Genomic DNA, 21,318 nt, shown 5'->3' on the forward strand with positions numbered 1-21,318 from the left:
ATTCGCCATATTCGGCATTTCTGAATAATGGCACTGGTTTGTTTTGCAGATAGCTATCTTTACAACACAGAAAATCACGAAGGTAGGATGGGGAGTTACTAGATCAAGTTTGTTGAAAAAAAGAATATCAGTGGGGTATACTTTGGATTTAAATTTAATTCTTTGCAAAATATATCAAATTTCCAGGAAATTCATCCAGAGTGATGAGTTCGTAACGCCTTCTGTTATTACCTGAGTTTCATCAACTAATTTTATATTTATATTTCATATTCAACTTTCACCTCATTCCGAATTTGTTTCGTTCAATGCCACAAATTTATCCCCAAGCGCCCTTAGAGAAGAGCAGCATGAACTCATAAATGAAATGCTACTTAAATCACTCAAACTATCCACTCCTCTATCCACATAAGAACCAAAGTTTTTTTGAATTCAATATCACCGCACAAGAAACACACACAACGAGGAGAAACCAGCAAATCCGGAATAGCAGTGCATGTTTGGACTCATCAACATAATATCAAGTGGGCTCAAGCTGAAATCGTCCACAAAGAGGAACACTGGTTTAAGATAAAATTCAAAGAAGCCATGTATATGTTGTCCAAAATCGATCAAGAGAGGAATCACCAAGACTCTACTAGACCGTGCCTTCGGGCTCTGTAATACAAAGGAAGATCTCGAAAGGAAACTAGGCATCATCAAAAACAACCTTCAACGGAAAGGTTACTCCAGAGTGATGGTAAAACAGGCTTTAGCTAGAAGACAGCAAGAGCTCCACAAGGAAGAGAAGCCTCCACAGCCAGTACTTGTACTTCCCTACATCAGAGGATTATCGGAAAGGATACGAAAGATCCAAGGGTCCAAGTATAACATCAGGACCTGCTTCAGATCTGGGAACACTATCCGTAGCAGCAACATAGGGGTTACCTACGTACATATATGAACTGTCCTAAAATGATGGTAGTATTCCGAGACTGAGTAAAAACATTGGCTGAGTAGCATTTCCTTAATGGATATTTTGAATTTCGTGATACTAAGCTCTTTAAAGTTATTTGGCAGAGAGTTGAAAAGATTTTAATCTACAGAATTCATTTTTGGTCTGGTCAAACCTTGTCTGCATTTCTCGTGAAGTGTTGGTGTATGTCAGATTGTTTCTCTAGCAAATGAGCATTTTCTCTGATTTCCAGTAGCGTCTGATGAATATATCATGTTGGCAACGGCATGATTCGTAATATTTTGAATAATGGTCTACAGTGCTCCAGGAAACCTGCACTTGCCAGTATTCTTACAGTTTTTTTCTGTAGTTTGAAAATTCTCATCGAACCAGGAGAGTCCCCCCAAAGAACAACACCGTAACTGATGTGTGAGTGGAATAATACAAAGTACGTCATTTTTAGAATCTCACTGCTTGTGAAGTTTTGCAGTTGACGAAGGATATATATTGCACTAGATAGTTTATTTGCGAGAAGATCTGTATGTTGGTGCCAAGATAAAGTACTGTCGAGAGTAATGCCAAGTAATTTTACACTTTTGTTAGCTGAACCTATAACTAGTGGTGAACTCAAGATTTTGAGTTTTGTCACAATTCAACTTCAATTTATTTGCTAGAAACCAAGTGTTGGCTTGATTTTCAACTCCTTTCATTACTTGTGGAATGTTAGATGATGATTGATCGATATATATTGAAGTTGTATCATCTGCATAGAGAATGGCCTTATAGGGAGACATGAAATTACATTCTTATCTCATTAACATAAATAACAAAGAGCAGGGGCCCAATTATTGAACTTTGTGGAACAACGTGCTCAATATTTGATGTAACACCATCACATGAAACCGCCTAATACCTATTTGAAAGGTATGATTCTGTGAGTGACAGAGATACCCCTCTAACTCCATAATATTACACTTTTTTAAGAAATATACTATGTGATACACAATCAAAAGCCTCAGACAAGTCAAAAAGAGTCATGGCAGTGTGCACACCCTTCTCGAATCCTTCAACAATAGATCCCACAACATCAAAGACAGCTAGAGAAGTAGAACAATTTTTGAGGAAACCCATATTGACCTTTAGAAAAGAAGTTGTTGCTCTCGAAGTAATCATAAAGACGCTTTTTCATTATTGTTTCAACGACTTTGGAAAAAAAGAGATGATAGATATGGGCCTGACCAACCCTTACCCAGAATAATGACATTTTTGTAGCTTTACAAATCACCCTGGTTAATTTACCAGTTGACTAAGCGCCAATCGAAGGGCTAGCTGTTTGATTGAACGGCTATTTCAACTAGTTGGCTGCGACAGAGACAGCGATGATGTAGAACGTCCAAATGAGGCAGTAACACCAGAAAACATAAAAATCGTTTTGAATGATCGAAAAGTAAAGTTGCGTGTGTTATCTGATATTGTGAAGACGTGAAAAGAAACGTGTTAGGTTTATATTGCATGAGCATTTGACTATGAGAATGCTCTATTCAAAGTGGGTGGCGCGCGAGGTCACTGTTAACCAAAAAACAAAAACGTCTTGATGATTCTGAGCAGTGTTTGGCCATGTTCAAACATAACAAACCGGAATGTTAGCGTCGATATGTGACAATGGATGAAACATGGATCTATCACTTCACTCCCGAATCAAAAAGATCGCCATCTGAGTGAAGAAGAACTGGTGAACCTCGTCCGAAACCACAACAATCGGCTGAAAAAGTTATGGCCTCGGTAATTTGGGATGTGCGTGGTGTAATATCCATCGATTATGTCGATGAGGGAAATATCATCAATAGTGAATATTATATAGCGTTATTGGAGAGTTTGAGGCGAAGAATGAATCGTTCTATGAAAGTGGGACTGAAATATCAGAGCGGCACTAAAATTATTGTGTTACTCTTGATGGGGATTATGTTGAAAAGGAGGATGATGAATGAAGCCAATTTTGAACAGAAAGCGCGTTTTCTTCCTTAGGCCCGGAACTTTTGAGCTCATATTTTCATCCAACCTCAGATAACCCCTACAGTATCTACATGGGCAACAAATCCAGTGTCAGCAGTTTATATTTGAGGAACATCTAGAAATCTCAAAACCAGAATTTCCTAACACAAATTGTGCTTTGAATCAACGGAAACCAATTCAACATCAAACCATTCTAACATGACATAACATAACAGTAGTCATTGACAGAACTTATTGGATGGAAATCCAGTGGAAACACACATGAATGAAACAACAAAAACCAATCTTGGGGCTAGACAGAAGTGCTCACCTCAATCTAAGGCGGTGGCTGGGGATGAACAGAAATGTCCATCCCAATCTACCGCTTGGAATGAGGCTGGATATAGCAGATCACCTCCAACAGCAAGGGCACTTCCAACGGCTGGCGCCAAGAGCTCCGCTTTGAATAAAGTCAAGGAACCGGCTGCCCCTGCAGGAAAGCTCCCTGACTTGTGCACCTCCACGAAGGGAACCCCAAGAAGGTTGAAGAAGTCACGCAACGACAGTAATATCGCTGCACCTTCCAAAAACTTCGCGGAGGACACCGTGAGACACCTCAAGGTTGCCAAAGAGAGTGTGTGTTCGGCGAGTCTTGGCCTACACCTGCCGATATAAAGGAGATGTCCCGCTGAGACTTGTCCACCTTCCTGGAAAGGACAGGATGGACGATAACCTAGGAGGACAACTCCTCGTAAGGATGTACAATAGATCACAGGTGGTCTACTCTACAGATACCAGATCCAGTGGAAATCCTACATTGAAGTGTGTTTTTCTAATATATGTAATGATGGCAAGATGTAATAGAGATTTTATTTTGACCCCGTTGTAAATTCATCGGTGTCATGACTCAATTGTTGTGAGCAGATTCTAATCAACTGATTTCGAGCAATCTATAATTAGAAAACGTTCAGTATCCCATTGAAAGTTGTCGAGTGTGAGGACATACATTCTTTCAACACTTAGTCATGTAAACAAAGGACAATTAAAATGATAATGTTTCATTCGATATAAACGCACTTATCACTTCATCACGGTCGAATGACGGAACAATCCGGAAATCTCTGAATTCAGATGTATGGGATATTTTAAGCAGATACAATAGATTTGGTTTGAAGATTTTTTTAATTTTTCAATGTCGTATTATCCAACGAACAAACAGTAAAAATATGTGGCCATCAGGAGCCATCATCGATTCTTTTTTCTTGTTCAGTTACTAAGTCATAAAAGGAAACAACAAATTATTATAATTTGAAGATGCGTCTGGTTGAATGTAACAGTGGTGGTTTATGTAGTACTTCAATAAATGTCACAAATGCTTCAAAGCAGTTTTACCATCTTGAAGCATTACTGATACTGTCGAATATCACTCCTACGGTATTGACGAGACACCGGCATTGTCCTATGCTTCGGGAAACATTGAAGCTATAATTGGAATGATAAAGAATCCATCTGTCTGGATGGATTTCGAAAACCAGTTTTCGATTTTTTCTGCCTTGAAAATATATTTGTAACTATCATATATCATATTAATGTTTTGAAAAATAATCATTCAAGTTGAAATAATCCAATAGAGCTTTTTTACTTCAATCTTCTGAACCGGTAAAGTAAGGAACTCAGGAAAACGTGGTGCAATATCGTTAATTATGTTAATGTCTAACTAGTTTTATTTTGAAGAAATTTCACTGTTCACATGTTTTTTATCCTGTATAATTAGGCATTATTCGGATATTTGTTTTCATTTGCTCTTGAACCTGCTCTCTGCAGATTCATTAATTCAAAAGAAAATACTGATATCACATATGTGTTTTCGTCTATTCACGAATGTGGAACTGCAACACACACAACGTTTGCATTTCCTTCGTCATTTATACAAAAATTTCCCATTTTCGTAAATTTTGGCAAGTTGGTTCATGAAACGCGCGTCAAAAAAATGATGGCATTTCTTGTGATTGGAGAACGTGCTCGTTTTTGGCTTTATTCTACGCTAGAGGTTCCAGTTTTAGCTTTCGTCTAGTTGTTTTCGGTTGACAGACCTAAACCAAACAATATGGTAATAAACAAGAATTTTGGAACATTTCATTTTTGTGTAATACATATATATATATATATATATATATATATATATATATATATATATATATATATATATATATATATATATATATATATATATATATATATATATATATATATATATATACGTGTAATAATGTATAATTAATAGATTTATACAGAACTAGTTGTTGCCGCGGCTTCGCCTGCGTATCGAATATAAGTTTGTTTGTTTGAAGGTGATTGACAATGTTTCGTGATGAATTTCACTAGTTCGGACTTCCATTGTCTATTATATAAAATGATTTGAAATCCCTGAAACAAGTAAAAAAGAATAATTAAAAAAGAATAGTTGAAAATAACAATTATATTAAGCAACAATAAACCTGAAATGAAATGATAGTAAAATAACCTACAAGTAAAAATATAATAATTGAATAAATAAAAATTAAAGGAATGCAAAAAGAAAATAATAAAAATAAAAAAGTGTAGACATTCCAAGTCACGTTAGTTCACGACGTTTCGATTGTTGGTATCTACAATCGTCTTCGGGTGATGACTGGACTGATTCCTCCGAGAGATGACTATTTTATAGGTCGTTGAAATACTTTCACTTTCTCTACTTTCCATTTTCCGCTTCACTGATTCCGTGAGAGATGACCGATTTGGCGGGAGTTGGTCATTTCTCGTTTGATGATGGGTTTCCATATGTTTCGTATATCTACGCTGGCCTGGCTGAATACGTTGTTGGACAACATGTATGCGGCTTCCTTAAATTTTCTCCTGAACCAATGTTCCTCTCTGTGCAAGATCTCAGCTTGGGACCACTTGATGTTGTGTTGATGGGTCCAAACATGGTCTGCTATTCCTGATTTGCTGGTTTCTCCTCGCTGTGTGTGCTTCTTGTGCTCGGCAATGCGAATATTCAATGGCCTCTTAGTTTCACCAATATAGGATTTTCCGCACTCACAGGGTATCCGGTAAATGCAATTCTTGGAATCGCAGTCTGCGTTTGGGGGCCTGGTTTTTGTGAGGCTGCTACGGATAGTGTTACCGGATCTAAAACAGGTTCTAATGTTGTACTTGGAACCAATTCTTCTTATCCTCTCCGATAATCCTCTGATGTAGGGAAGTGCAAGCTCTGGTTGTGACGGCTTCTCTTCCTTGCGAGGCTCCTGCTGTCTTTTGGCCAAAGTCTTTTCTACCATCGCTTTGGAGTATCAATTCCGCTGAAGATCACTTTTGATGATGTCTAGTTCCTTCTCGAGACCTTCCTTTGTATTACAAAGCCCAAAAGCACGGTCTAATAGAGTCTTGATGATTCCTCTTTTTGTCGATTGATGGTGGTTGGATTCGTGGTTCAGATACTGTCCCGTATGAGTGGGTTTTCGGTATACAGATGTTTCCCACTTAGTGTCGGTCCTCTTCACCAAAACATTTCATTTCAGGTTTATTGTTGCTTAATATAATTGTTATTTTCAACTATTCTTTTTTAATTATTCTTTTTTACTTGTTTCAGGGATTTCAAATCATTTTATATAATAGACAATGGAAGTCCGAACTAGTGAAATTCATAAGTTTGTTTGTTACGGTTTCACGAGAAAACTACTCAACCCATCATCATGAAATGTTGTACATATGTTCTTGGATATATTAGAAGTAACATAGGATACTTTTCATTGAAAAAATTATTGTTTGTCAAAAATATCTCAAAATCTAACTACTTTGTTGAATAAGTTAGGTTAGGTTTAGGTTGGGTTAGGTTAGGTTAGGTTGGGTTAGGTTAGGTTAGGTTAGGTTTGGTTATGTTGGGTTAGCTAATAATTTTTAAAAATTGATAATCCCAGCCAAGCATTGAATCCCTACTTATATTATAAATGCGAATGTGAGTTTGTTTGTTACGGTTCCATTTGTAAACTACTCAACCAATCATCGTGCAATTTGGACACATGTTTCTGGAGGTAGAAGTAACATATAATAGTTTTTATCAAAAAAAATATTGTTTGTCAAAAAAATCTCAAAATTTAGCTACTTTGTTGGTTAGGTTACGTTAGTTAAGTTTAGGTTAGGTTGTGTAATAATTTTAAAAAATTGCTAATCCCAGCCAAGCATTAAAATATACTTCTCATATTGATTCATTTCTATTGTACTGACACTTATTTAGTGGCATAAAAGCGAGCGAAATCGCAAGTCAACGCTCAAATTAAGTTTCGTGACAGACCGTTACAAACAAATAGTGAAAATATTTTTTTATTAACCCAAAACTTCAGGTTCCCAACTTCAAAACTGACTAAATTCAATACAATCTTTGGACCCCTATTTTCCCCCTCAGGGGAAATTTTGAACGGATATCCTAAAATGTGAACTGTAATAAAAAGTATCCAATTCATACTGTCGCAAACTCTCATTTATAACTATTCAAGATGAACAATCTCACGGCGCAGTATCTGCATGTAACTCCAATGAATCCTAAATCCGTTCAGTCGTTTAGGCGTGAAAGAAACACAAACAAACATACATACTTTCACAAACTTTCACATTTAAAACAGTATAGAAGATTTACTACTTGTATGATGTTCCTGAACGTTATTAGATTCAGATGATATTTTGCTCGGTCATCATTCCTTAAGTGATTCTTGGGGTCACTGTATGATTGAGCAATTCATCACCACACGTAACAATGTGAGGCTATTGTCTGGAACCTTAAAAAATTCAATCTATTTTTGGGCAATTAGTACAATTAACCGGACATTTACCATTGTTTCATTATGCAATGACCGACACAAGATGAACCTGTTGTTGTGTTATGTTGACGTCTTTATGCCTGACCTTAGTCTGAATAAGAGGCATTTCCGGGCTTTTATCTCAATTTAAAGTCGTAAAATTTAAGTTGACGTTTATGATGCGTGAAGTGCGGAACAAAATTCCATAGTAAGACTTCACTGCCTCTGACATTTATTTTTTGAATGAATCAGTAAACTCACATAAAATCAATAAAAAATATTGTTCATCGATAACAAATAATTTCGCTTCTACGAACAATTGGTATGGATCAATTAAATTGACAAATTCTATTACTCTAGCTAGAGAGGGACTAATGAATGATTTTTTCAATACTGGGATGTGAGTGAAGTGATACATGGAAATGTTGACCCCTTCTAAAACTTTCATAATTTGCAAAAGCGAGACAAAGGATTCAACAGTAATCTGGGTTGTGAAAATTGATTTCTCTGCCACCATATGGGCTACTGTCAAACTAGTTGGAATAATCCTGATGAGAAATAAAATATGACAAGCATTGAGTAATTTTCTTTGCTTTTCATCATTGAATGTTGAAAAACTAACAGCTAAAAATATGTACTTGGTTTTTTACAGTTTTTTACATGAAATCAGAACTGAAAGTATGGAAGGTACGTACTATCTAAATTACAATTTTTTACAATGATTATTTGGACAAAATGAATATATATGTTTTAGGTTCTCTTTCAAACATTCGTAGTATCACACTGTAGGCATACTTATTGTCACGACGTTTCGATTCACAATCGACTTCTTTCAATTTCCTCTCAAACCAGTATTCCTTCCTGTGGATCTCAGCTTGGAACCACTTGATGTTATGTTGTTGAGTCCAAACATGCTCTGCTATTCCTGATTTGCTGGTTTCTCCTCACATGTGTGTTTCTTGTGCTCGGCCATGCGAACTTTCAATGCTTTCTTAGTTTCACTGATATAGGATTTACCGCACTCACGAGTTATCCGGTGAATGCAATTCTTGGAATCGCAGTCCGCGTTTTGTCACCTGGTCTTCATGAGGCTGCTACGGATGGTGTTTCCGGATCTAAATCAGGTTCTGATGTTGTACTTGGACCCAATTTTTATTCTTCGACAATCCTCTGATGTAAAGAAAGGCAAATACCAGTTGTGGAGGCTTCTGTGTCTCACGATGTTTGGCCAAAGTCTGTTTCATCATCACTTTGGAGTAACCATTTCGTTCAAGACCTTGTCTGATGATGCCTAGTTCCTTTTCGAGACTTTCTTTCGTATTACAGAGCCCTAGAGTGCCACCAAGATTTAGCCAAAACCGACAGGGCACGACAGGAGTAAAGATTATTTTTCCTTTGATAGACTGTCGGTCCTTTTCATAAATACATCTAAGAATAGCAATTCGTTGTAGACTTTCTTCTCCATTGTGAACGTGTTGGAATATTTTATGCTGTTGATGTGCTTCAGAAAGGTATCTAGTTCTGTTTTTCCATGGTTCCATATCATGTAGTTGTTGTCAACCTATCTTCACCAGACTCGGGGCTTCTTGGAGGCTTCTTCAATGGCCAGAGTTTCTAACTACTTCATATATATGTTGGCTATGACTGGTGAAAGTGGCGATCACATTGGCAGTCTCTCATCTTGCCTCCTTCATTTGGAAATAGCAATTCCGTCCCGATTGTTTTTTCATAGAATTAGAATCATATTAGACAATGGAAGTCCGAACTAGTACAATTCACCACGTCAGCAAACATGGCGTTAGAATTACGAACCCTTCGAAATTCCATCGCATCTACGCCTATGGATGGTGCCACTAGCAGCGTCCTTGGCGATGGCGTTGTCCTCTCTAGAGCTGCTCTACGGTGACCTTCCAATTATTTTGCACGGCGATCAGCGACATTCTTTCGAAAGGGGCGCAGTTGGGGACCGGGTCGGGAAAAGAGACTTTGACACGATGGTATGGCGCAGGGTTGCCGTCCTAGCCGGACTTTTATTAATGGGGTCGGAGAAGAGTGGTTGATTGATGGTTTCGCAAGGGTGGGGTGGTTCAGAAGGCTTTTTTGTACAGTGTTTTGTCGGTGCATCATATTTGTATACAGGACGGATGTAAAAAGTCCTCCATCTGAACGGGACAAGGTATAATTCAAGATATTATAAAAATGGATAATTTATATTAATTTTTGATAAGAGAGGCAACAGTGTTGCACCACTCGTGGTTGGGAGAGGGCCATCAACTTTGTCGAAAGGTACTATTATTTTTCATACAGCACTTTTTGATTTTTGGAAATCGGATCAGTTGTTCCTGAGCAGTATTATAATCGCTTCCAGAGTCTGCAGATGAATAGCATAACTTTAAAAAGAAATTATTCAGAAACACACTTATTGAATCGATTGGAGCCTCTGGAGACACCCTACATTTTATTTCATGAGAGAGAGGACATTGGCAAATCAAAGATCTTCAGACGATGTGGTGCTGCAGGTTTTTCCGGGTTTTCCTGCAGCTGAAAAAGCAAATGCGCCATTGGAACCAATGAAGTCGCCCCGGAGCGCGATTTTTATTGTTGTTTTTATTTTTATCGTTGTGTTATAATTTCACAACCAAAAAGTGCTTCTAAAATGTTTCCAAATGTTCCTGTGGTAATTTTGTAACTCCATCCATGAGCTCTAGAACAGTATGCGGTTGTATAACGTACAGTTTAGATTCCACCAATCCCTACAAAAATTCAGGGGTGTCATACCTATATAAGGTGATTTAGCGGGCCACAGGTTTCAAATTTTCTGGTCCATCGGTTTGGATAAGGGTCATATATCCACTTCCGATCCAGCCTGTCATAAAGAACTGGTACCTCATCTTGCTGAGACGTAATATCACTTGAAAACTCATTTGGGTTTGTCAGTAATGAAAACTAGAAGATAAGCAATTTGGTCCTTCAGAAGCGCCTATTAGATAACCTGATCTGTACGATACAGGACCGTTGATAACAAAATAGAAGCATTTCATAATATAAGAATGGTGAACATTTTGAATATTGATTGGAATGAACTGAAGTGAATTTTAAATATATTTTTTCTAGAAATTACGATAATTGTCGAAGATTCTTGAAACAAATATAAAATTGCTAATTACTCAATAATCGTCTATCCGATTTCCAAAAATAAAAAGTTGTAGGATAGAAAGTTTTCCTTTACTTTGCGTCTCTCGACGACGATTTCCTTTCCTTTGAAAATGTACTGAAAATGATGACTTTTCACATGAATTTTGTCCAACCTTGACATTTCTTGTCTCTTTCAAAAGTTGAGAGATGGGAGGAACTATTTACACTGCACTATCACTAGCCGCTATCATCCATGTGGGTAGAAGGTAGAAAACCACTAAGAAAGGTATACAAAATAATTTATTTTGCTGTTTCGGAGTCATCTCATCAACCCACTGTTTGTTTTATCCTGATTTTTTCATGATATCCCAAAATTATTGTAGATACAAGTCTTTTGTTGGACATTTTATTATTTCAAGAACTTGTTTTTGGTTACTGGCCTCCTGTGATTCAGTTCTTCACATTTGTATAAGGCTGAGGCGTCTGTTATGAAACTGAGTCGTCTGTTATACAGCCATACTTGTTCAGGGTCCTATCAATTGATAGAGTCCAATGAGGAGCCCTGTACTCTACTGTACCCTGTACCTTCTACTCTAATGATGCAGTTCTAGGTGGTAACTTCAAAAATGATTTCCAGTGTATTTCACCAGGTATATTCTTCAAGTACTCTATTTCTTTTTAACCCATTCCCTTAGCTGGTCCAGTACCATACATTCTGCGTCGTTATTGGAGCGTACAATCTGTGTCTAACACATTAAATTTGTTCCTGTTAACCAATTTCCTCACTTCTTCATGGCATTCAAAGACCAGTCCCGATAAAACTCTTAGGAATAAATACATATATCAATGCGGCCTGACTGAATTGGTACCTATTTTTTATCGACTCAACAATACTGAATACGGTGTAAGTATCACTAACTAGGCTAGTGTAGAACTGAAGATTCAATTGAATCAAAATGTGGCAGCAAAATAACCAGATCTGAGTCCAAATATATTTGAACTCCGATTGTTTGTGTTGTCATTGTGCCATATATTATGTTGACCATCCCTTCACTTGGCTTCATCGCTCTGATCACATCCAACAAGCAACAACCTAGAAATGAAACTTTCCACGCCAACTTGGCTGGTGAAACGCACAACCAGAAGAGTGTTCCATTTCTGCTGAATGAGAAAATTACTTGCTTTGGAAGCTAAAAAGTATTGTTAACTATGGCAACTATGTAATATGTATAATTTGACCGGCCAAAGTGAAGACGCTTCAAGCGGTATTCCGTTAGTCCGTTATGAATTGCTGATACGCTCATTTGCACTCTTAAGTATGTTTGTAGTTTTGAATTATTCAATTCCAAATCACTGAGGGAAATACTATAGTACTAGTATTTTCAATTTGTATGTTACTCGCAAGGATAGATTTTAACGTTTCATGGTGTGTATCCATTCATAACAAATGTTCCGTAACGTAACTACGTACAAACCCGACATCGGCAAAGACGAGGCGTGGACGTGGTGTGGCCGTTTGTCTCTTTCGCGTCTTTTATATATGAACAAACAGTCTAATGAACATGAAGGAGACCTGGGACTTCGTCTATGTGCATCAAACCATTTGCTTGCATAGGAGAGACGTGGAAAAGACAAACGTCGAGGCTTACGGCCAGTGGAGACGGAATATCCACATTGATGCGTGTAACCGTACAGGCCTAAACATAATTTTTTGGTTGAGGCGCCGCATCAAAGAATTACCCACTGTGAGTATATATGTATTGCGTTTTCTTGTCTGTTGAATGCGGCATTGTTACGAACTTCAAAAGACTTGATACGGCCAAAAGTCAAAATGCTTCCGTTACGAGCCATCAGTTCATATGGATACGCTCCTGCTAGCCACCATTTTATGCGGCTTAATTCGTTCCCCAACAATATACAGCTGCGACAAGAAGAGAATGCACATAGGTTTGGTAACGTAACTAATGCTAACGTTCAGCTGATGAGCTGAAAATGTTCCGAATAGCAAAACATGTCATCTCACAAAGAGCCGAACATGAACGTCGTTACGTTACGGTACATTGGCTCATATGGATACGCGCCTATAAGCCGAACCACCATTGCATGCGGCACGTTATTTCTTACCTTATTCTCTAACGTTACAGAATGATTGGCTATTACTGAAAATGCTCCGGGGAGCATGTTTTTGTTAAGTTACAAAATGATTGAAATGGCTAACTTCCGAGAGCGAAATATGTTATCCCACAAAGAGCCAAACATTAACGTTGTTACGTTACGGTACATTGGCTCATATGTATACGCGCCTATAAGCCGCGTTACAGAATGATTGAAATGGTTATTACTGAAAATGATCCGAGGAGCGAAATATGTATTCTCACAATGAGTCGAACATGAAAGTTGTTACGTTACAGGCCATTGGGTCATAACGATACGCGCCATTCCATGCGGCGGGTTATTTTGTACCTTGTTCTGTTACGTTACAAAATGATTGAAATGGCTAACTCCCGAGAGCGAAATATGTTATCTCACAGAGCCGAACAAGAACGTTGTTACGTTACGGGACATTGGCTCATATGGATACGCGCCTATAAGCCGAAAAACCATTGCATGCGGCGCGTTATTTCGTACCTTGTCCTGTTACGTTACAAAATGATTGAAAATGCTCCGGGTAGCGAAACATGTTTTCTCACAATGAGTCTTACATGAAAGTTGTTACGTTACGGGCCATTGGGTCATAAGGATACGCACCTATGAGTCGAACCACCATTGTATGTACCATCGTACCTAGTACTGTTACGTTACAGAATGATTGCAATGGCCCAACATGAACGTTGCGTTGTTACGTTATGGGACATTGGCTCATATGGATACGAACGTATGAGCCGAACCACCATTGCGTGTATCATCGTACCTTGTACTGTTACATCACATCAGGAATATGGAATGCATTGGCTGTAACTGTCGATCAAAATCTTTATAGTTTTTTCAAACACGTTTCACTAACTAATCGACTAATCGACTCCAAGCTAAATACAGACAAAGTATTGTGTATCGAGCTTAGTAGCGATACATTCTACGATTAGCAACACTCATTCTGTAACCATGCGCTGGCGTTGAATTCTTGTCTTTGATAACTTCTCCCAAGAAGCTCTTACAAGGTAACTGCGCTTGACGTACAACGTACTTTCCTATTTCTGAGCATCATCCAAGTGAGCCTATTTATTTATTAAACTATCATCGAGTGTTTTCTTTAATCTATGCCGAAGCCGACGGGATTATCGCGCCTTATAGTCATGGAAAATTAGCCAGTTTTCGTCATATACGTCGACGATAATTGAAAAAATGTATGGGAACCTTGGTTGTTAGCAATTTGTTACAATGCACAGGAAACAAATTAGCAGAACGGTCATTGGAAATATTGAACCTTGTGGTATTTGTTATGATAATGTTTTCGCACTGAATTGAGCGAAAACCAACGTGTGAAAATAGTGTGTCAAGAACGTTATTTAAATTCAAAAGTTCCTGGAAATTGCAAATTATTTTAACTGTTTACAAAAGTCGGGGAAACCTTGAACTGCTGAAGAATATGTGAATTGGAAATACCTTTGATGGTAAGTTCTACGAAACGACAGACCGAAAACCCTTTTTGTGTCCTCAAGGAATTGGATCTGTTATAGTTTATACTGACGACAGAGATGACAACCTCATGAAAGAGCTGCTATAGTTCAAGGTTGAAGAGAAAAGTAGGACTTCTTTCCGATATCTATGCTCATAGAGAATAGAAAACTGAAACCAAAAACGGTGTTCCAAGCAGATAGCAAAACATACTATTACCTACTTGTGTATTTTAACGATACAGTGTGCAAAATAAACTATCAGAGCACGTAAGTTATAGAAATTGCCATGATTCTGTATTTCTGGAATACCCTGAAGACTTTTTATCAAATTGAAATGCGGTTGAAATACGATGAAGGTTTTCTGATTTTCAGCAGAGAGTTGTGAACTTCTTGGTGATACTTTTCCAGAAATCAGGATTGTTCGTTGTGACCCCAACCTCCAATCTGTTAACTGGTAGAAGTTTGTCTCTCATCACCAGAGATGTGCAAATTTGGAGTCAAGTTGAAAACTTGTTTCATTCTTTCAACGGGGACTGTTCATTTGTAGGTCAGTTAAAGCTTTTTCACTTACATTTTTGGGATATCGATGCAAGTTAAATTGAAATTGTCATCAGATTACATGCATACAAATACAGACCTTATGAGTTCTACTTATTATTTTCTTATATATAACTTGACAGTGTTGTTTTGGAGAGTACTGGCTAATTATTTGAAGAGTACTACCTATAAAAGCAATATTACTCATATATATTGCCCTATATATGGCCCTAGAAAAGTCCCTTGTGGAATACCTATCTCAGAGGTTAATCACTATTATTTGCATTGTCTTGTTAACACATGGCTTTGTTTTTTCAAGGTTGAAGCTAATCAGGTTCAGAGGTTTTCTTAGACCAACATCCTATAACTGAAAATGACTCACAATATCAAAACATTCTGATAATTTTATATTAACACTAAAGATGTGCTTCATTCAATGTAGTCAGTCATGAATTCAGGTAACTAGAAAGGAAGTTGTTTGTTTTGTAAATTTTATTGGTACTGAAAGCCGGACTGGTTATTGAAAATTATGTTTTCGTCATTCTAATAATTTTCCTTACAGATTTTTGTAAATTATGTATATTACTCCAGAAGTTCATGTCCTCTAATGTGTGAATGGAATATTTGCCATTTTTATAAAAGTTTGAGTAATCAGACTTTTATCAAAATTAGATAACTTAACAGTTCAATACAACAGTTGAATTCAAAATTTGTGGAAGAGAATTCCTATTGAAAAAAGTCAATGCCCAACAGATTTTTTTCCTGGTAAATATTAGCTTGCCATACATACGAACAATAATACTCACAACGTACACCTTATGAAGTGATTTCAGGTTCAGGAAGTCGAAATACTAGAAAGAAATTATTCAACTAATCGCTGACAGTTCATCAGTTTTAGGTTGTGAAAACAGCTCATCTACATTCACACCTACATCATAAACCTTATTCATGAAAAGTCGTATTAAATGAGAAACCTAGTAGAAATCAAACAAAAGTTTTATTTATCCTATATCAACATGAATTTCTACAAAATGAAAAGGACATCAATCGAACAAGTTACATGGAAAGTAAGCAGATTGCCGTTAAATTGAAAGATATCGCTTTATTTTGAAGAACCTTTCTCGGACTATAAGTGTGTTGTTGCGATGGACCTACGAGGCTGTAGAGAAGAAGATTATTGTGGGCGTTGCTAGATAGATTCAAGTGACCAGTGCATCTGGTTGTGCAGCATTACTTAGTCGTGAATCAGACATTCCACAGATTGTGAAAACTAGCCGAGGCTGTGAATACATTGAACAACAAAATTGAATATCTCTGCTGAATAGTATATTTGATTGTTGTAAATAAACGATTTTAGTTGAGTTTGAGATCATCATCATACGAGTGTAGATGAAAATCATATGGTTCCACTCACTAGTTTGATTTTGACAGTCGCTAACAACTATTTTGTTTCTTCAAAAAAGTCGAATGTTTTTCAGTGATGACACAACAGTTTTTACAATTCCAATAAATGTTCACAGCATTTTTAAAAGCGTAAATTTGATGTATAAACTGCATTCTCATGAGGTTGTAGACTATTCTGAGTGAATGTTACCTCCTTTCATCGTTACTCTGCACCAAGAAATCCAAATTTACTGCGTAGTGTCCATGAGGATTCAAAATCTTTCAGTGAGATCACCAAGTGACGACTCAATAGCAATGTTAATCCAAATAGATCCAGATGGCGATTAGCAATATACGGCAGAACACGGATTTGTGCATACAATTTGCTAAGATAGCGAGCACCCTTATATTTGGTCCAGCTCATACATGTTTTGTAATTAAGATTCCAAACTGCTACACCGTAGGTTAGGTTAGGTTAGGTCAAAAGTAAGTGGGTATATTCGACTCTCCACCGCAACCCGCAAGGATTTAGATAGATAGATATTTATTTTCTCCTTCATTGCCACTATTACATGGATTAGGTAACACAGAAATACATAAAATGAAATGTAAAATGTATAAGGTATATATACTAAACACATCTTCCATAGACATGGATTGTAAACGTCAACTAGGATATAAACCAAGGTAAGCTTATGGAAATTACATAAAATATGAATTGTGTACAATTAAATATCATACAACAGATACAAACTTAGTATACTGGAGATAAAATCCATGTATATACTAATACACTGTGTACACCGATACACCATTTGTGTGTTAGTATACACAGTTGTGAGTTATGTATAACTGAAAATCGCAATTAGGATACAGGTCCAGATAACATTACAATATACCAACTGACCTTACACAAAACTAGAGTGCAGGTAAACAATTATACCCACTAATTATGCTAACAAGTATTATTTATTGGTTATGTACTACTATTTATAGTTTTTAAATAATTTTCAAATTCTTGTATATTGTAGGAGCAACCATTGTTCATAATGTTTCTCAGTTATTTTTTGAAGACGAACATTTGATATTGTGAGGAAGCAAGTTGAAATAAGAACATCCTCTGTAGATTCCACTTTTTTTAAAAAATGCGTGATTAACCCTGCCCAGTCGCAAATTTTTAGAATTTATAGTGGCATACTTTGAAATATCTCCGACTTTCTCAAAGTAATTGATGTTTGTTTTGACATACATTAAGATTTTCATGAGATATATACTAGTTTAGTTAAAGTAGGGATGTTGTTCCGTATGAAAGTATCCCCGCATGATTCGTTATAGGAAATATAAATATTACATGAATTATCCTTTTTTTGTATTACAAAAGGTGTTTTCATCTCTGTGCTATTTCCCCATGACATAATGTTGTAGTTCAGAGTTGAGTGAACTAATGCATAGTATACATTTAGTAGAGATGTTCAAGGATCTCTTCAGTTGCTTAATCGCAAAGCACTGGCTACTGAGTTTTTTGCAGATAAAGTCGATGTGCCGGTTCCAGTGCATTTTGGAGTCGATGAATGTGCCCAAAAATTTTGCATCTTCACACATGCTCATCGTGATATTGTTTATTATTATATTGTAGTCTGATTGGTTTTTATGCATTCCAGTGAATTCAATGCATGTTGTGTTACTAATATTGATTAAAAGTTGATTTCTTTGGCACCATTCATGAAATTCATGTAAGGGCCCTGTTATTTGCTTCTTCTGGCGTTTTGCCATGCACCACTACTGAGGTATCATCTGCATACATTAATGTCTCTCCCGTACTTATGTGTAAAGGCAGATCATTGACATACAAGATGAATAGTAGCGGGCCTAGGATACTTCCTTGCGGTGTACCCAGTTCTATTGTGGCTCACACTTATTCACACTCGACCAAATAAACCCAGCTTCTGAACTAAGTCCCTTAGTTTGTATGGTGACTGGTCTTTCAGGCAAGATGGTAAAAGTACGGCTCTGCTGAACTCTGAAAATCTGAATCGGTGCCCAGCGGGGCAGGCACAAAGTATATGCTCTACTGTTTCATCATTTTCCAGACAGATGCGACACACACTGTCTTCCGACAGACCGAGTCTCTGCATATGATGATTCAAATGACAGTGACCTGGATTGAGCCAATCCTGGAAGATTCTGCCAGCAGTCCATAAATCTTCTTGCCATTCCGGTGCTTATAGTCTTTGTTTGGTAAATCCTAAGCGATACAAATAACAGGTTTCGGTCCGATGAAGCTGCTTGCAACACCCTTTTTTGCAAGGGAATTAGCAGCGTCATTGCCTTCCCCTTCTTCCCCTGGCCTTCTGGCCAATATGGCCAGAAATCCAGACCAGAGACAATCTGTTAAGTCTTCCTATCGAGGAGAGTCGTTTTTGGCAATTTGCTACCAATTTAGACGTTGCTCGGTAGGAGCCAACAGTAATGTTAATCCAAATAAACCAAGGCGGTGATTAGCAATACCTATACAGCAGAAAACGTATTTGTGCATACAACTTGCTTAGATAGCAAGAACCCTTATATTTTATCAAGCTCATATATGTCTTGTAATTAATATTTTAAACTGGTACAGCGTAAGTACTTTAGGAACAGTCTTACGTATATTTCGTTTTCTTCTGAAGTAGTGACAATGTACATCTTAATGAAATAATCTTCATTTAGATTATACCAAACAGAATGACAAACACTGCATTAAACTCATTCATATCCACTTTTCTATCATAATTTGAATATGCATACAATTTTTAGTCATTGGCAAGTAGCGACATATTGGTTTTGAATTTCCTCACAGGAAAACTGACAAACACATTGAAAAGCAGAAGGCTGATTTCAGATCCATTGGGAACACTACAAAATCTTGAACGCGTCAGAATTCAGTTAGAGCAGAATGTTGTGATTGGTGTAAAAGTCTTTCATGTGGGATTTTGTTAATTGCTTTTTTGAAGTCAAGATAGACTCACGTCAAGTTCTTTTGGTCCACGGTGTATGTAGAAGATTGAAATTGTAAAACGATCACGAAGGAGTTCATGTTCCTGGTTTTTACTCGCTTGAGTTTCTAGAAAATTGTTGCTGATTTATTGAGAAAACTGTTTTTAAAATAAAAAATCTGAATTGTCTAATTGAACAATATGTTGCTTTCTCTGACATAAAATTTCAACTGAACGAGAACGCATACTCAAATCGATAAACAATCTGGCCTTGAATATCTCTAGAATGAGTGAACGTACTACTGAATAGAAGTAAACTATAGCATTCAGCAAATAAAGATAGTGAAGCACCCATCTTCCATATCCTCGATAATTTGAATTTTCTGTAGTTAAGCTCGTTTGTTTACCTCAAACGAATGAATGGTGAAACTCTAGACGGTCCAAGATTTCTATTTATAAATGAGTAAAGTGTTAATACGGCTCTTTGGTGGTTTTATATGTTTGCAAAGCAGTTTGCACCTATTTTAATCACTGATTTTATCAGCTAATTCCCACTTAGATTTTCTTCTCCATTAAGAATGTGAAATACGACACTTTGAATTTCAATTTTTAAATTCAGGTCGTCTTCGATTAACATACTTACGTTCTCAATATGAATATTGAGAGTTTAACAGTTTCAGTAAGAAAACTTACTTTCCTTTGCTTTCCCTTCTTTGATTTCCGTTGGGATAGACAATCCTGCTTTTTGCTTCGATACGTTTTTTGGGGGTTGAAATGGACACGAATATATCTTGGCACGATCATGTCACTGGAATTTCAAAAGCTTGAAATACTGAACACTCCCAGCAACTTTTGATCCTTTGCAAAGCTCAGACTAGACCTTCTTTGGAGTATTGTTCACAATGAACATACCATACATTACAGAATATCCCAGTATGTTCTTGAATATGTGGCTTGCTCACAAATAATTTCAAATGTCTTGAGCTCTTCAGGAAATGTATAGAAAGAAAAACTATCTGTCCCCGTATCTTCAAGAGCGAACCCTTCAGTTGAAATTGAAAACCTCTCTCACAGATGAGAGATATAGCCTCATTTTCGAAGACTCTAGCTCATTCCAGAATGTTCCGGGATGTACTTGAATGTTGCAATTTGCCAAAATGTGCCAGAACTTCATATGATGCGAAACTTCCAGCCTCTATATCTTCAAAAACACGCCTTTCGAGTAAAACCGGTTATATTTTTGACGAATTTGGGATACAGAACTACCATACTGTAAATCATCCTTGATAGTTTCACAATCATACTCTAAAATGTTCTAGAATGCTTTCGAATGTCCTAGACAGTTCTGGATAGTTCATAAACTTACTAGATAGCAAAAGTTCCGATATAATTTCTTTGATTTCTGAAATGGCCAAACCCTTTCTTTGTCTTCGACATGAAGAGTTATCCAGTTCAAGTTCAGACACCCTATAAATAATCTTTTCTCTCTCGAAAGATTCGTCTGCAAATACCAAGAACTCAACTTGCGTTCACTTCTACCTAATATAACTCGTTTTATGTTAATCTCGTTTATTTCTGGACCGTCTTGAGTGTTTTATCGTCTCCGTCGATGATGATGAAGTAGAGGCCGTAAAACTCAAGGTAGTTTACTTTTACAAAAATAAGTGATCATCACCTTTTTCTCTCAAAGGATCATCGAATTATAAATCTGCATTAATTAGTATTTGGCGCAAAGGACCTTGAATGACATTTAGTATTTAATTACTTCTTTGAGTGATATATTGGAAAATATAGTTATTATCGCAACCGTCATAAAGGGTAGATGGTTTAGTTGAATGGAAATGCAAGGGTTTGAGAAACTCCAAAGAAAAAGAAAAAGAAGAAATAGTTCTATCAGAGGAGATAATTAATGCAAG

The 21,318-nt window shown here is 36.9% G+C and overlaps 1 protein-coding gene across 2 annotated transcripts in view; it reads right to left on the minus strand.

The window, feature by feature from the left end:
- The window catches only part of mtgo (miles to go), a 180,591-nt gene that overhangs the window by 76,059 nt on the left and 83,214 nt on the right, over positions 1-21,318 (minus strand). The window lies entirely within an intron of this gene.

Source organism: Leptinotarsa decemlineata, unplaced genomic scaffold (assembly GCF_025532065.1).
Source record: "Leptinotarsa decemlineata unplaced genomic scaffold, Ldec_3_MD MMD2_P_RNA_scaffold_5, whole genome shotgun sequence".
NCBI classification, from domain to species: Eukaryota; Metazoa; Arthropoda; class Insecta; order Coleoptera; family Chrysomelidae; genus Leptinotarsa; species Leptinotarsa decemlineata.